The following is a 13,152-nucleotide window of genomic DNA, read 5'->3' on the forward strand; positions in this document are numbered from 1 at the left end:
GGATGCAGTAGCTTCATATTCTAGTAAGGCATTCCTTAGTGCATCTGCTGTGTCCTCAATACACCACATATTACAGTATGGCCATGATATTGAAAATATTGGGCTTTCATGAGCGTGACTCAAAGTCGTCCAGCTCTTTGGCAGAAGGGATCTTACAAATGGCTTGTTGAATTGATATATATCGTTTTTGGGTACAAGAACAAATCAAGGAAGGCAGACGGTAGAATATGTTCAGCCTGCTTGATGAATGATCTCAACTCTGTTTTATGCTTATACATTTATTGCCAGGCCCAGATGGACTCTGTGCATTTTCTGGGACAAAATCTACTGAATTCTGATGATTCAAATGCTAAAACCGGTTCAGTGGACTACACGTTTATTGGTAGCTGTGCATATAAAATCATTTATTTTGCAAAAGTATTTAATTTTTAGAAAAGCATGCAGGGGTTGGTATGTAAACCCATTTCCACCACAAAATTCAGACTTTTCTCACTGCTGAGAAATATAAACTCAGAATTGAAAGATATAGTCTTGGAAATTTTTTGAAGTTTATACACACATTTTGGTTCTAGGAAAACTCTGATGAAAGGTTTTGATAAAAGTTTACAGTGCACAATTCTGACTTTTCCCCCCTCAGAATTGTATTCTTTATTTTTTATTAAATAAGTCTGAATTACAAAATATAATCTCTGCATTGAAAGTCCAAAAAACAATTTGAGAGATAAAAAGTTGCCTTTACCTTTATTTTTTATCCCATGGTGGAAACATGCTTCCATGTGTCAAAATGTGACCATCTGAATCCTGCACAATATCTATGTGGGCCTGGTAATTATCAATTACATTTTTTTTTTTATTATTGTAATCTTACTGGAAGTCATGAGCAAACTGTAACCGCCTGATTAGGTCAGTGATGCAGTGCAGTTTTGTGTTTTCACATGTACTCTGAAGACTAAAGGCGTGTGTTTGTGGGCAGATTTAAATGATACCTGCTGTCAGACATAGACTCGGTGAGAGCTTTTGCTTCAAAACATGACTTGGAGATCTTCCAGTGTTTTGTGGGCAGAAACCAACCCTGCATGTCTGCATCATTTAGGTGTGCGTGTCATGACGGACAGTCAGTAATTTGCACACTGTACAGCCTCTCATAAATCCTACTACCAGTTTGAAGTTTATTTTAACGGAGAATCATGTTTAAATGATGGTCTTTTGAAATGTTATTAGTGTTTCAAATGAACTTGATATTTAGTCAGTGATCTGGCTTGTACCTTCTCTCAAAATGCTCAATGCTTTTATTTCTAAGAACCTATTAGGCTATATTGCACAATTTTGAGTTGCATTTTTTTTTTTTTTCTAATTATAAAATTGTGGCTGCCTGTTGTATCCAAAACGATTTGATCATGGACTACAGTGGACATTATCCTGAAGTACCACAGGTAGCTGTGGTCAGTACACTTACTAGCAGATGTTCAGTAAATCAAACAGATTCAGCAGCATAATGCATTAACACTGAGGGACTGATCAATGTTTAATGTCCAGGTACTAGTATAAATAAAAAGTATAGTATAAAACCGGTTCCAACTGCATCTTCATCCAGCATCTCCTGTAAACCAACTGAGACCAAGGTGAGCAGTTTGGTGGATATTCTGGCAGTAAGCAGTAGTTAACCTGCGCAGCCTATAAGGTCAACAAAGTTCAACTGAACTTAAAGCCAGCAAAGCAAATGAGGTCCAAACATCTTCTCAAACAAATCCTGGACCCTGAACTCGGCCTCCATTTTTATGAAGGTCTCTTGACTACATTCATTATATTAGGTTTACTGTGTGGCACTTTAGGTAATAGCATTTGCTAAATGACCACTCAACTATATCAGCTATACTCTTTAATACATAGGATTCAAAAGGGCCGATGAAATAGAACAACCATTTAAGTACTTTTAGTTAAGCACCGCAGTGCTATAACATGCACCATCAGCTTTTCTTAATTCATATGGTAGGCCTATTTTTCTGTAAATCCTGCAAGTGGCACAGAAATGACACACTTTCAGTGTCTTATCCAGGTCTAGATCTTTGGCTAAAAACACCAAAGCCAAAATGCAATACTGCACCCAGAGCATTCCCTATAGAAAGTCAGTGTTTGATGTGCAGGCTGTGTTTAGACTGAGAAACGATGGTATGAAGGAAGGTTTTCGCCATAAGAGGCTACAACATAGTTAACTTATAGTAATAGTTGTGTATATGCAGATTTATTGGTTTGGTGAACCCATTGTGACGCGCTTTTCATGCATACATTTAAAACTCAATTTTGAAAACATTTATACGCTTTCCCTTACCTGCATGTGCTCCTCCTATCCAGCAGATGGCAGCAGGATGCTTTCCCAGCTCTGCTCTATGTGCTAGTGGTTTGTCCTCAGAAAAACTCACACTTTACTCGGTTAAAGTGATTTAAAAAGTTTTCTGTGTGTGTCTCTTTGGGCTTTTCCACATGAGCTCCACTGCAGCTCCAGTCAGACTGAACCAGGGTAATTTGGTGTGCAGGTGATGCAAATTACCCAGAGGCCATTGTGGTTTGTGTGAATCAAAATCAATATGCATGCAAATTGGGCATGACCCAATTCATCTGGGTCGATCCGACTCGTTCTTACAAGTAGCCAATCACTGATTCAGAAAGCACTCAGAGATAACAGACTACAGAAGAGAAAAAGTTCAAGTAGCATAGGAATTCATTTGGATTGATCTGTTCATTGTTTACAGGATTTCATCCTCATGCTTTTTGCATTTTCTCACAAAATGTGCACCTTTGTATTGTTATGACAACTATTTAATAAATATTCGACAAATCTAGTTTTGACTTCAATGAATAAATTAACTTAAACTACAGATCAGCTCCATCTATTGAAGATAAATTTAGAAAATAATCAAACTTTTCACAAACTGAGGAGCCATTTTTAGCTGGTGCTACAGTAGGACCTACTGAAAAAACATGTTTCTTCATAAAATACATTAGGCTACATATTAGCCTACTAAAATAAAACACAAAATATAACCACAGTTATCTAAAATTGTTTAAACAATTATGTTTACAACATTCTATTGATCATCTCTAGTTAATTTCTTAGAAATGCTGCTATTTTCAAAATTAATGACAAGTGTGAATTGTTTTGTCCAGTGTCTTGAGAATTAGTAATATTAGAGGCAGAAGCTTCTGAAGTTCACTTATTGCTTCTGTGAACGTTTAGACATTGAAACAACAAGGTGACATTGTGGACGTCTGAGTTGTTTTCTGCCACGATATGCATCTCCTGTCGCGCTTGTCACCCGCAGCCCTGAGATGACATCACGCTGACAGTCCTATTAAGATGATAACTCTGACCGCCGCATATATTACTGTCACTCCACTCACCGCTTCATCCCCTCTGAATGAAAAGAACCAGAGGACTGTGTCAAACAGGCCTCGTCGCAGAGAGGGTGTCAGATATCTGTAGGGTGAGCAGATTTTTGAAGACTCAAAACGGGACAGACAGGAGGGTGGAGGGTGTTCCTGTGAAATCTTCATGGGGGGTGAAAATGTGACAGGGGTACAAAAGAGTTTTTCATTTTAGTCGATGTCATTAGTGTCATTTTACTTTCTTCCTGGCACAATTGATATTGTTAAGTAAAACTATTATACAAATTGGTAATTGAAATAAAGCTGAAATAAAATAAAATATAACTATTAAATGCAAACTTATAACTAAACAAATTAGAAAAGCACTGATATTAAGAGGAAATAAAAAATAAATAAATAAACCAAAAACATTTTTGAAAATACTAATAAAAAAAATCACAAAGTATATGAAAAAATTATTTACAAATTAAACTAAAAACTGAAAATATAAAAACAAAAGTTAATTGAGAATAATAACTAAATTTATTTTTTTTGTTTTATTGAGTTTATTCTAATTTTGGACAGAACGGACTGCAAATAATATATATATATATATATATATATATATATATATATATATATATATATATATATATATATATATATATATATATATATATATATATATATATATATATATATATATAATTATTATTATTATCTCCAGGTTTATATCTGAATTTACATTTAGGCTAAATCAGACTATTGCAAGTATGTGAATGCAACTTCTCAACATTACAATGCTACACACTATCCATGAATTGTTTCATTCTGTTCTGATTCCGTGCATTATTTAATCCTGGAATTAATTAGTCAAAACAGACCTTGTAAAACTGAGAATGTTAGATAAACTGGGACACCTGGTCACCCTAAGTATCTACCCCATTATAAACTTACAAAAATATTTATGTGCTTGTTGAACAATTCCGTGTTATGCAAAAAAAAAAAAAAGAAGCCATCTTTTCAAAACATCTCCTTACCAGCTACTTGACTCCATTCTAGAACCCAACACCAATCCAGTCAATTCCTGATGGATAAAATCTCTGTTTTCTCATTAAAATCCTGTTTCAATCAGATATATATCTGAATGAGGAAGTCAAATGTGTTGCGGATGTCAAGGACAGTTGATGGGACTGAAATAGCCTTTTCATAAGATGTCATATGTCATGTTATCCTATGCAATAAATTACAATGTAACATGCATGCATTTGTAATTTTCACATTTCCTGAAATAGGTCCTGATCCGTTTGGAAACAGCCATCCTCAGAACCAAAACCGCTGTTACTGTGATGCATAAAGCCTTAGCAACAGTCAGACAGTGTGAATAACTCACATCACGCCTGTAAAAACACTCTTTATCTCTTATGGAAATGAACTGGAAACATCTGAAGCGATTCAGGCTTTTCTTTCCTAGACCCTTGAGATGCGCTCCTAACGATCGATTTTATGCTTTTTTTCCCCACCCTCCATATTCCTTAATCCAGCCTTAAGGCAAACATTATAAAGTTTTTATGGAAAACATTAAGAAGTTGATTACTTTTTTTTCCTCACTGAAGGCCTTAAAGGTACAGCTCACCCAGAAATGATAGAAACACAAATGAAGTTTGTTTTCTACATTGAAACACAAATTAAGATATTTTTTTATGAAATCTGATAGATTTCTGCCCCTCCGTTGACAGTCTACACAACTCCCACATTGATGATTCAAAACTTTCATGAAGAGATCGTAAAACAAATACACATGAATTGAGCAGTTTAGTCCAAACTCTTTGAAGAGACTTGATTGCTTTATATATTGAACAGATTTAATATAGACTTTTATTCACATATTTACATTGATCAGCAGAAGCTCAACTGTATGGCAGGCAAGGGTCAAAAGTCTTTGTGGAGTGCATGAAATTTGCACACACTGTTTGTTTGTGTTAATGCAACATGCACAGCAGCCAATAAAATCACTGTATTTGAAACTATATTTGCATATGTAGAGTTATGGTCCGTTGGTGCATATGTATACAAACATTAGAAATCATGTTTATTTATGAAGGATGTTGTAATGGTACGCTTTTTTGCATATACTGTATGCAAAGTTCAGACATATTTGTTCATGAGGGATAATGCATCGGTTTATTTTGGTGTGATGTTAGTCTTATGTCATGATTTATTATGTCCTTTGTAGTTGTTTAATTCAATGTTCTTTCCCAAGCAGAAAAGTCTTAATTTGCATTGTAATATTAATACAAATTCTGTCATGAAACACTAGATGGTGCAGGCCGATAGGTTCTAACTCAAGCTGATACAATTAGACCATCATTCACATTGGTGCAGCTGATTGGTTTATTTTTGCATCAGCAGCCAATGAGCTTGCTGATCAACATTCAATACTTGGTTAGTGCTTGCTGTAGCAGTGGCAGCACACTTCAGAAACCCTCCACCTTCCCCAGCTCCACCTGTGTAGATCTGCTACTGGGTAAATACAAAGGAGCAGCAGAGACGGAACGTATAAAAAGGAGAAAAGCCCTGGCCACAGACGCAGCAAGTTGCTGCAAAATCCCAGTCATGTTCACCAGTTAAGGAGAAGGTCGGTCAGAATTACATTTATATTTACTATGTAATTTTCTATTACTATGTAATTTTCACTGAAAAAAACAAACCGTTCAGTTCACCACACACGGTTCGGCACGTGCTGGGACCGCTGTTCAATTTAAATCTGACAAAGCATCTGTAATATGGTTTACTAAAAATAACACGTAAAACAAACAGGGTTCAAATAATATATGTTTCTGTTGATGCATGCGCATTCTGGATTCCCAGACATTACAACAACAGCGATTAAAAAAAACCTCTACATATAACCTCTCTCTCTCTCTCTCTCTCTCTCTCTCTCTCTCTCTATATATATATATATATATATATATATATACATATATATATATTGAAAGTATAGTTTTTCCATAAACATAGCACATACAACGGTACCGAAACCGTGACTCTAAAACAGTGAAACAAACCGAACTGTGAAAAAGTTGAACTGTTCCACCCTAATATTTATATAATCATTTGGCAGACGGACACTTTCATTCAAAGCGACTTACAACAGATAAAATCTATAATATATATATATATATATATATATATATATATATATATATATATATATAATGATTTATATAATATAACAAATGTATATAATGATAGATGTTTTAAAAGAGTATCTTAATGACAAACTAGCACACTGTTTTACATATGGGGAGTATATAAAGTATTTTTTTAGTGCCAAAATTGACCAGAACTTTATTTTCCATTTCTAGCCTACAATATGTAGCCTAGTGTACAGCTGCTCCCGACGAGCTGGATGGCGCCTTGAATTGCTGACACTGCAGTCGGTGTGTGAATGAGTGTGTGAATGGGTGAATGTGAGGCAAATTGTAAAGCACTTTGGATGGCCATGTGGTCTGTTGAAAGCGCTATATAAATGCAGTCCATTTACCATTACAATTTTGAAGGTGACGAAGGAAGCAATAGTAGCACTAGTGCTTTTAGTGCTCCTGCTTTGAACAAGAGGGGGTGGACAGTTCTGCTTTTGAGTCAGAGCAGGAACCTTCAGGTAAAGTTTAAACTATTAGCAAAACTAAACATGCTGGCTATACTCTTAGAAAAATATGTGCTTTTATGATTTATAAGGTCATCAGTAGTAGGACTGTGATCATTGGGACATACAATTGATGGCTGCATAATTAATATAGATTATTGAAAGTGCTTATTTCATATTGGAGAGAAACTCAAAGTGAGAGAGAGGGGGATTAAGGGAAAGATGATAGAGACATTGAATGCCTTGATACTTCATTTGATTATTTGGCCCGTCAACAGTGTAAGGATTTATATTTATTTTTTAAGTATAACCCAATTCGAACAACTGAAAGAGCCAAAGAGTTTATCAGTCTGGTGGACACATGAATTGTGTGGTGACTGCAGCAACAGAGGTGGCCTGGGGTGGAGTCAAATTCCCGGCCTGATTTACTGTCCCAGTCCGCCATTGCCCCCCTCTGTTTTTTTCACAAATCGCACCCTGCATATTACCACGCTAAACTCTCAGAGTAGTCATGACTGAAATTAATTTACTCTAGCACAGTAGATATCAGTAAAGCAATGCAACAGTAAATTAAAGAAAGGATTGATATGTGGGTAAATCTAGAGGTAAATCTGCTTTAAAAAGTTTTACACATTCAAGCACAGCCAGAGTGTGCGCATTGAGAGACACATTCAAATTTGTCGTCTTTATGCAGTTAAACTGTACGTCTTGACATGTACTAAAGAAATACTGTGAAAACAGATGCCTCAACATGGACAGAAAGTGCATGTCTGCTAATACAAAATTAATGTGTTCAAAATGATGTGTTAATGTGGATGAACAGTGCATATTGACGCGGTCACATTTTACACGTTCTGATTAGAGTTTTGGCCCTGTCTACCCTCTATAGTCAGACAACAAATTGTTCACAAAAGAAAGTCTTATGGGTTTGAAATGACACAAGGGTGAGGAAATGGAATATGGGATGAACTATACCTTTAAGTGCACTCGCTCTTTGAGTGCTCTGCATTTAGGTTATTTAGCAAATGCATTTTTGATGGCCTTCCGTCCTTTTCAAAGAAACGCTGTGGTTTAATGACACTGAAATCTGCCAGTGAGAACTCTGGAGGTTAACGATAGCTAAACAGAACAAGGTATAATTTCTGTCAGGGCTTTAGTGCTGGAGCCGCAGGCAGCAGTAAAACCTCATAATGTGCAGTTACTCTTAACTTTAGGACAGCTTTTATTGTGTTCGAACTCACGATCTGTTCCGAATAACTCTTAAGGGTGCACTGTATACACAGTGAACATGCATAATGCATTCAGACTGGAAAATATTAAAGATACAGGTATGTGGAAATTAACTTTAATAGAATTAGCTGCTAACGACTCAATGGCACCAACATTGCTATTTGATCCAAAAGTCTTTATTTTATACAGGAGATGGTTGGCAGTTTATATTATTTTTTGAATAGTCATTTCACTTCGTGAATGCATTTTTTTTTCATTGATTGTTAAGTTTTTTGTGCCTAAGCGATTTAAATGGCACTTGGGGATTTCTTTTTTTTTAATATCTGGATTCCTGTAGTCTAAGCTGAAGCCTCGTGTTATAATGAGCGTTTTGCACTTTAACTTCTGATCCAAAATACAATTAATGATATATTTTCAGCTGCACACATCCAGATCTCTCATGGACTCTGAGGTGTTGACTGTCCTTCCAGTTTATGTTCATCAGTATGCTTCGTAATTTAATTATGAACAGTATTTAAACGACCAAATCAGAAAGAGGCATTTCAAAATCACAATCAAATTGCAAAGGTATTTTTTCCTCTGAGTAGTTAATTCTAAATGCACAATTATTAGTCAAAAGAGTCCATATATATATATACTTGTTGTTTCAAGTAAAAATAGTCTGATTGGTTAACAAAACAAAAGCACACCTCTCCTCAACAACAAAACACAGTTAGAGATACAGTATCATTCATGTTCGTAACAACAAGGACAAGCCAGATGCTTAAAAACAATACTCAGGCCTAGAGGCTTTGTTCAAATCCCAAAGTATGAGTAACACAGTGATACTTGACCACAAAGTAATAAGAATGACCTTCTTCCAAGCTCAGATCAAATGAGCCTTCTCGAGTCAATGTCACAGATTACTCTATCCATCTTGCTTAAAAGCAACTTCAGTTCGCTTATTACAACCTGTAATTGTCTTTGGTCATGTCAGGTGCACCAATGACGGATAACATCATCTCGAGTGTGCTAATGTTTAAAACAATGCCTAAAATCCAAGAGAGCCCAGCTGGAAACACAGGATGCAAGCACAGGATGTGCTTCATGCCGGCTTCAGTCTTTCTCGGCACGGCAGCAGGGATGAAGACAGGCCAGACGTACTTAGCAGGCTCTACTACAAACCTGCAGGAATAAAGAGAACTCACTCCTCTTGGACTAGAATGCTAATTACTGCATTTGTCATGATCAGAAATCAAAGCGGTGCACAGGCGACCAGAGCGCTTGAATCTCCCCGCTCGTCCTCCGAGGATCGTCATGTTCCATTAGTCTTCTTTAGATCTCCCCCCAGGCACTTGAAGAGAAGTGCGAGGCTTCGACTGTTGAGTAAAGTGTTCTACTGTGTGCCGGGACGGTATGAAAAATGGATTTCTGGAAATAAATCCACTTTGTTGTGAATGACATCCCAAACACACACGGCCTTCTCAAAACATCTTGTGATTCAAATGCATCATGAACGCTTTCGAAATAGCGTTAGCATTCATTTATGGATCGATGTTGAAACGAGTGCATTTTTCCACAACCACATTTCAGAGAGTCTGTCAGCGTTGTTAAAGGAATAGTTCACCAAGAAATGAACATCCTGTCATCATTTACTCACACTTGTGTCTTCACAAACCACTATGTGGACACATATTAAGGACTTGTTAGATGTCTACTACCAACATAGTTAGTTTGTTTTTAGGACAGCAAAATTTTACCTCATTTGTTCACCATTTTTAATGTCCAACATATGCATTAACATGGGTCTCTACATGTGAAGCTAGAAAGAGTTTCTAATCTAACAATGAAATAAGCTTCAGAATACACAGAAATACAAGGATACATCCAAGCACACAAATATTGGATAATGGTTCATGATAAGATCATTGTCAAAAAGAACCACATGCACTGATCATTTTTGGTATTAAATAAAGTAAAATAGACAGTAAATACGGTAACACTTTAGAATAGGTAAAACCTATTAGTTGCTTATTAGCATGCATAGTACTAGAATATTAGCCATGTATTAGTGCTAATTAAGAACATATTAATGCCTTATTCTACATCGCTTATCTTACCCAATACCTAAACTTAACAACTACCTTACTATTACTATTAATAAGCACCAAATTAAGAATTTATTGAGAGAAATCTCGTAGTTAATAGTTAACAAGTGTTACCTATTCTAAAGTGTTACCGCGAATACATTAAGTAAAATAGGCAGTAAATAAAATACAGTATATCTTCTACCATTTTTACAAAAATATGTAGCATTACATTTCTTTTGGACTTTCTATTTAACAAAGAATCCTGATTTTTTTTTTTTTCATTTTTCCAAAAAAAAAAAAAAAAAAAAAAACACAATATGAAGCAGCCCAACTGTGTTCAACTTAATACGAAATGCAAGCAGCAAGTTATCATATTAGAATGATTTATGAAAGAATATGTGGCAATGAAGACTAGAGCAGTGATGCTGAATATTCTGCTTGGATCACAGAAATAAATTACATTTTAAAAAATATTAAAAAAGAAAACTAATTTTAGTAATTTAGTAATTGTAAATTGTAATAACATTATTAATTTTTTATTAATATTAATCAAATAAATGCAGCCTTATATATATATATCTCTTAACCCCAAAATTTTGAAAAGTAGTGAATCTAAATATTTAAATTGCACTGAAATATAAAAAATTAAAATTTTAATAATAAATGTGACCCTGGACCACAAAACCAGTCATAAGGTTACCTCTGAAATTGCTTTTTACGTATACGTAAATACATAAAATTGACACTTTACTTAATATCCTAATGATTTTTGGCATAAAAGAAAAATAATTAATTTTGACCCATACAGTGTATTGTTGGCTATTGCTACAAATATACCTGTGCTACTTATGACTAATACTACTTATGCATAACATATGCATTTAATAGCTATGGGGAGGGGTAAATAATCACTAAAAAGCCTACCTAAAAATTCAGTTTGTTTCTCAAACAAATTATTGCATGGCTACAGAGGACCTCATATAGCATGCATCATATAGACCATGATATAGTGCTTGACAGTGTTTGCTAAGTATATGTTTTCATAATAGAAAGAAAAAGTCATACAGGTCAAAATGTGGATATTCCACGCACATTATTCATTTTTTAAATTCAGCAATGGTCTAAATGACACAACAACAATGAAAAAAAATCCAGATAACTGGAATCTGATTTGGCTCCTGGTTTGGATAGTATACAGCTTGCCTTCTATCATGGAACTGACCTTCCGCTCAAACAGAACATATCGACTCCTACATGCAGATGTTCACCATTATGGTTTGAAGGACAGCAAGACCACGCCAGCATTTCACTCTCCGCTAGCATTACTGTTTGCTCATCAGACTGCTGGCTCTGTCACTTCTGGACCGGCGCACCTGCCGCTTTTCAACACAGATCAAGTCATGGCATGGATTTATGTAAGAGGTTTCAAGAAAGTTCACGAGAAAGTCCGCGGAGAGTATGAGTTATTCAGCCCTGTGTCTGCTAACTTATGAGCTTTTGACAAATGTGACTCATACAGGAATGTCAGAAAGTGAAATTGATGGCAGTGGCGTTTCATAACACATACAGAACCTCCTGGAAACCACTGCTTGTTTAAAAACACAGTTTATATTGGCTTTTTATAGGCACTTTTGTCTTGTTTTGAAAAGAGGTAAATTGTAGATTTGCTGATTAGCAACTGCAAGTGTGACTCACTTTTACCGGCTCGTGGACCAAAACAAGCAAAGTTGAGATAATTGGCGTGCATTTTTTTCTCGGCACAATCCATTCATGCAATAGTTCGCAAGCAAGCAAGCAATTTTTTGTCATATTTAATCACCCTCGGGTCGTTGCAACCCTGTATTTTCTTTCTTCTGTGAAACATGAAAGAAATGCTCTGCAAAATATCTGAGCTTTGTTTTTCCACACAACCAAGGTTGACAGTGAGGTCGACGTTTAATGGCAAACATGGTTGGTTCTCTAGTGTTACATACATGATTGCAGATTCGAAAATGCATAGGAAAAAATTACCCTAACAACCAAGTTTTGGGTTTGTTTCTCAAACAAAGCAATCATATGACTTAAGAAGACTTGGAATAAACGCATGGTTTACTTTTATGAGGCTTTTAAAAGAACAGTTCGCCCAAAACTGAAAATGTACTCTTCCATCCAAGATGAAGATGTGCTTGTTTCTTCATCAGATTTGGAGAAATTCACCAATGGATGCTCTGTAGTGAATGGGTGCCGTCAGAATGAGAGTCCAAACAGCTGAAAAAAAAACATCATAGTAATCCACACCACTCCAGACCATCAAATAACGTCTTGTGAAGCAATAACCAAAAAGCTGTAAAAATAAGGGGGAACAATTCTGACGGCACCCATTCACTGTGGAGGATCCATTGGTGAGCAAGTGATGGAATGCTATATTTCTCCAAATCTGATGAGGAAACAACCTCACTTTTGGGTAAACTATTCTTTTAAGGGGTTTACAGAAAGTTTAGATAGTCTTGTTAGATATCCTATATTTCTCCTTGTGTTTCAAAGAATAAAGAAAATAATGTAAATTTGTATTTTAATTTTGAAGAAAATATTCCTTTAAACAAATTCAGTGTTCAAAACATTTAGGTTCTGCTCACAAAGCTTAATTTATTTGATTAAAAAAATACAATAAAAACAGTAATATTGTGAAATAATTTTACAATTTAAAATGGCTGTATTACATTATATTGTAAAATATAATTTATTCCCGTGAGCTGAATTTTCAGCATCAGTACTCCAGTCTTCAGTGTCACATAATCTTCAGAAATCATGATATGCTGATATTCTGGTTTTCACAAGTTATAAACAGTTTTTGCTGCTTAA

Source organism: Carassius carassius, chromosome 15 (assembly GCF_963082965.1).
Source record: "Carassius carassius chromosome 15, fCarCar2.1, whole genome shotgun sequence".
NCBI lineage: Eukaryota > Metazoa > Chordata > Actinopteri > Cypriniformes > Cyprinidae > Carassius > Carassius carassius.